Below are 6,000 nucleotides of genomic sequence, written 5' to 3'. Positions count from 1 at the left end.
GAGCCTGTGCAAAGTTGTTACAGAGCTTAGTTGAATGCTGTAGAATCATACCTGTAATCCAGCTATTTAGGAGCCTGAGATCCGAGAATCATGGTTCAAAGCCAGCCTGTGTAAGAAAGCCTGTGAAACTCTTATTCAACACAGATTTCCTCTCTCTAAATTTACTGCCAAACTTATGGCACCAGGTTCACACCAAAGAATAAATTAACAGTAAGCAGCAACTCTGAGCCCAAAATGTTTTTCACACTATATGTAGAGCTCAAAAAAACATTTAATAACAGCTAGTAAAAAGTACTCAACTATAACTCATTGCTAAAACATTTAATTTGTGTGTCTGTGTGTATGCACGTGTGTGTGTGTGTGTGTGCCAGTCCTGAGGCGTAAACTCAGGGCCTGGGCACTGTCTCTGAGCTTTTTTGCTTAACGCTAGTGCTCTATCACTTGTGCCACAGATCAACTTTTGTTTTGCTTTATAAATCATTTTTTATTAAAGAAGTTATTAACATTGATTTTTACATCATATTTCAAATGACATGTTTAACAAACAAGTGCTCATGAAGGGAATCTCTATATACAGCTCAACTTTTTGGTACTTTATTGGAAAGAAGAGTTAATGGACTTTCCTAACTAGGCTGGCTTTGAACTTCAGTCCTCAGATCTCAGCCTCCTGAGTAGCTAGGATTTCATATGTAAGCCACCAGCACTGAGCTAATATTTACTTTTTTTTAACCTGTCCTGGGGCTTGAACTCAGGGCCTAGGTTCTGTCCCTGAGCTTCTCTGTGGTCAAGGCTATCACTCTGCCATTTGAGCCACAGCACTACTATTTCTGTTTATGTGATACTGAAGAATTGAAGCCAGGGCTTCATGAATGCTAGACAAGCACTCTACCACTAAGCCACATTCCTCAACCCTAATATTTACTTTTTTTTTTCTTTTTTGTGCCAGTTCTGGGGCTTGAACTCAGGGACTGAGTACTATCCTTGGGCTTTCCTCAAAGCCAGTGCTGTACCACTTGAGCCACAGCACCACTTCCGGCTTTTTCTATGTATGTGGTACCAAGGAATCAAACCCAGGTCTTTGTGCTTGCTAGGCAGGCAAGCACTCTACCACCAGGCCAAACTCCTGGCCAATATTTACTTTTTATTAGAGGTAATTAAAAGCGCTTAAAATATTTGTTAGTGACTACATGTCAGAAGCATAAATGTCGTCCATAATCTTCATTTACACACTCTTCAATATTCATTGACTGGGTACCACGCTGTTCAGGATAGGGAAATTAGGATAACGTCCAGAATGCATGACAACAAGTATGGTTATCCCTGGCCAACCAGAAATCCAGAGCAGCACTCATAAAATCAGTTCCAGACAACTTTAGAAAATAGTTTTCAAGAAAACATCTTCTAAAATGCTGAAATGATGTGCCATCAAACTTGAAAGTCAATTCTGTGGATTTGCATCATGGTTATAAAAAGATCAGCTAGCCAAGTCTTCCTGTAATGATTTTCACATGTTTTAAATGTAGTTTAAGTAGACATGATGGAGTGTCAATGAGGCTGGGTCACTCTTCAGTCTTTTAAAGTCAGAGACCATTCTAGAAAAATTCATAAGTGTGAGCTTTTTCCTAAGAAAAAGTGGTGAAGGAAAGGCATGAGTTGGAGACTATTATTTAAAAGTTATTCATTCTGCAAATATTTACTGGTGATATGCCAAACACAATGTAAGTAAATGTATCATTTTCTCTATTCATAATAGAAATTAAATAATTAAGTCCCCTCCCCTCAAATTGGGACTTGAACTCAGAGCCTGGACACTGTCCCTTAGCTTTTTTGTTCAAGGCTGGTACTCTAGCATTTGAGTCACAACGTTTTGGTGGTTAATTAGAGATAGAAGTTTCCACAGACTTTCTAGCCCTGGCTGGCTTCAAAGAGCAATCCTCGGATCTCAGCCTCTTGGGTAGCTAGGATTGTAGGTATGAGTCACTGCACTGGTGCCCAGATTTTCTTTGAGGCAGGATTTAACTATGTTGCCTAGTCTGGCTTCAAACTCATAGGCTCAAGTGATCTTCCTGCTTCAGTATCTCAAGGTATTGAGATTACAGCATGTGCCCTACGCCTGGCTAAAGGATATATGTTTTGGATAGCATATCAGTGGTAATACCAGATACATCTGTGCATAACTGAAGCTCAAAATATTCTATATTTAGAATCTCTTTTTACATCAATGAAGGCACTTCCTAAAGCATTCCTGTCAAATGCTGTGCATTGGCTAATTATATCAGAATCAAATCAGAATCATGGGTTTTTGGAGATGTAGAGAATGAGATGATTATGCTACAGAAGGGGAGGGTGAGAAAACCAGGCATAAATGGAATGCCTCAGAGCAGAGGAGGGAAGTGATTGAGAATACTGAAAAAGAACAAGACTGAGATGGCCAGAAAATATAAACTTTTGTCTATGGCAATGCCACCCTGAATATGCCGAATTTCAACTGATGAGAATGCCAGAAAGCTACTTTCCCAGCATTCAGTGCAACATGAGGCTCCCCGGTGATCTGATTCTAGTCAATGAGAGATGAGGAATTCTGTTGGAAACTTTTGGAAAAGAATTCCCTCCCTACTAACAGAGACTCTACCTTCTTTGCTAGGTCATTAAACACAATTGGGTGAAGGCAGAAGCTAAAACTAGCCAGGGAGAGATCACAAGGTCCTGTGGAGAGGAAGCACACCCACTGGGGAATGGCAGTAGGTAGACGAGCCAGCCCAGGATTGCACTTCTTGTTTAAATCACTATTCGCCAACTTTCATGTTGCTGCTCCTTGGCAGCTGATAGTGTCTTAGAAATTCATCACATTACTGTGTTAGGAGGACAAAGTACAAACCATCTCATATAACTATGTACCAAGTCCATAACATCTTAATAATCTAGCCTCTCCTCCAAGCTCATCTTTCATCACTTTGTCATTTTGTACTCTTTTTGGAGTTTTTGGAGCACTAGACAATGGCTCTCTCTAACAGGAACTGTCTTTACTTCTATTTATTTTTATGTGGTTAATTAGAGAAAGAAACTCATGCACTTTCCCTAACGAGGCTGGCTTCCAACCTTGATTCTCAGGTTGTAGCCTTCTGAGTAGCCAGGAATACAGGTTGGCGCCAGGCTCCACTCGCAGTTTAACTGGCCACCACTGCTATCAATCAATGAACTGTCACTTCCTGTTGGAAGCCTATATTGACTTTTCCTCAGTGTGCAATTGCACTTTTTTTTTTTTTGCCAGTCTGGGGCTTGAACTCAGGGTCTGGGCACTGTCCTTGGACTTTCTCAAGGCTAGTGCTGTACCACTTGAGCCACGACACCACTTCCAGCTTTTTCTATGTATGTGGTACCGAGGAATTGAACCCAGGTCTTCGCGCAAGCACTCTACCACTAGGCCAAACTCCTGGTCCCACAACACCACTTTTTCTGTGCATGTTGTACCAAGGAATTGAACCCAGGGCTTCATGCATGCTAGGCAACGACTCTACCATTAGGCCCAGCTTCCGGCCTCACAAATGTACATTTTTTTTTTACTCCGGAGAACTTTGAACTTCCACAGTTCTTACACATACCCCACTTTGTTGTAACAGCTTAATAATTTATCTAGTCTTTGTAAGTAGGATCCATACAGCCTTTGCTCGTTACCACATTCTTAGACTCCGCTATAGCTTGGCACTGGTAGTTCCCATCTGTAGTCTTTGGGAGGTTACTTCGAAGGCTGAGATATGGAGAATAGTGGATTACAGTCAGTATCGACTGAAAAATCTGCCAGACTTCATCTTCAATTAATCAGCACAATGCTGGACAGGAGGCATAGCTCAAGTGGTATAGTACCAGTTGTGAGCAAGAAAACCAGTTTTGAGGATAAGGCCCTCAGGTCAAGCCCTGGTAGACACTGAGTTCCAGTGCTGGTACTAGTACACATCCATACACACACACACTAGTGCACATGCACACATACACACACACACACACAAACACACACACCCGGTAAGGTATTTAGTACTCATACGTATAGAACACATGAGTGTGATATAAAATGTTGGAAACAAGGGGTTTGGAATGACACATTTACCTAGCATTCATGAGGACTGGGTTCTATCCCAAGCACTGAAGGGAAAAGAAGTAGTGAAAATGACATAGTAGTGAAAGGGACAATTTCATTGTCAGCTAAAAATGAGAAAATAGCCAAGCACTGGTGGCTTATACCTTTAATCCTAGCTATTCAGGAGGCTAAGATCTGAGGACTGCAGTTCAAAGCCAGCCTGAGCAAGAAAGTTTGTGAGACACATCACCAATTAGCACCAAAAAGTTAGGAGTAGAGCTGTAGTACTAGTGGTAGAGTTCTAGTCTTTTTTTTTTGCAGGTCATGCCGCTTGAACTCAAGCCTGGGCGCTGTCCCTATTTTCTTCAGCTCAAGGCTACTGCCCTACCCTTGAGCCAAGCCACACTTACCATTTTCTAGAAGTTAATTGGAGATAAGAGTCTCAGGTCCTTTTGTGCCTGGGCTAACTTTGAACCTTGATCCTCAGATCTCAGTCTCCTGAGTAACTAGGATTACAGGTGTGAGTGACCAGGCCTGGCTAGAGTCCTAGTCTTGAGGGGAAAAAAAGCTCAAAGACAGCATCCAGACCCTGAGTTCAAGCCCCAGGACAGTGATTTAAAAAAAAAAAAGTGCCTGATAAACAGCAGTGAGGCTCTGATTTCAAACTCTAGTAGGGCTAAAGAAAAAAAAAAAAAAAAGAACCAGACACCAGTTGCTATAATCCTAGCAGTTCAGAAGGCTGAGAATCACAGTTCAAAGCCAGCCAGGGCACTAAAGTCTGTGAGACTCCTCTCTCCAATTAATCACCAGAAAACTGGAAGTGGTGCTGTGGCTCAAGTGGTAGAATACTAGCCTTGAACTGAAGACCTCAAGGACAACACCCAGGCCCAGAGTTCAAGACCCACAACTGACAAAAATAAAATAAAATAAAATGTGCCTTTGTTCTCTAAATTATATTTGGAGTTTCCATTCATTATTTTCCAAGTTTATTTAATAGTAGTACAAATACTACTAATAAAATCTTGAATAACCTTGCAAACTCCTGGCCCCGAGATTCCAAATCTTTCAGTTGTGAATCCTTTCTCTTAGACAATCCTTTCCTTAATTCAGTTCTCATTTCTTGCATTTCCTTTGTAAGTAGCCAAGATGCACCAAGCCTTTCTTTCAGCATGCTGCTTAGAAATCTCTGCAGCTAGGACTATGAGGGTAGCCTAGTGGTAGAGTGCTTGCCCAGCATGCAAGCCCTGGGTTTGATGGTTTGATTCCTCAGTACCACGTACAAAGAAAAAGCCAGAAGTTGGAGCCGGGAGTTTGGCCTAATGGTAGAGTGCTTGCCTAGCATGCACGAAGACCCGGGTTCGATTCCTCAGTACCATACACATAGAAAAAAGCAGGAAGTGGTGCTAAGGCTTAAGTGGTAGAGTGCTGGCCTTGAGAAAGTCCAAGGACAGTGCTTAAGCCCTGGGCCCAAGCCCAGGACTGGCAAAAAAAAAAAAAAAGCCACTGTGGCTAAAGTGATAGAGCACTATCCTTGAGCATAGAAAAGCTCAGGGACAGAGCCCAGGTCTCCGAGTTCAAGTCCCAGGACTGGCAGAAAAAGAAAGAGAGATCTCTGCAGTTAAATGTTACTTTCTCTTTTCTATATGTTTTGGTGATACTGAGGGGTTTTAGTTTTGATTTTTTTTTTTTGCCATGGGGTTGAAACTCAAGGCCTGAGTGCTGTCCCTGAGCCTTTTCATCCACAGCTAGAGCTCTGCCACTTGAGCCTCAGCACCACTTCCAGTTCTCTAGTGGTTAATTGGAGATAAGAATCTTACGGACTGGGGCTGGGAGTTTGGCCTAGCATGCATGAAGACTCGGGTTCGATTCCTCGGTACCACATACATAGAAAAAAAGCCAGAAGTGGTGCTGAGGCTCAAGTGGTA

The sequence above is a fragment of the Megascapheus bottae genome, chromosome 20 (genome assembly GCF_031878675.1).
Source record: "Megascapheus bottae isolate mThoBot1 chromosome 20, mThoBot2.hap1, whole genome shotgun sequence".
In the NCBI taxonomy this organism is placed as follows: Eukaryota; Metazoa; Chordata; class Mammalia; order Rodentia; family Geomyidae; genus Megascapheus; species Megascapheus bottae.
This window is presented reverse-complemented; position numbering follows the sequence as displayed.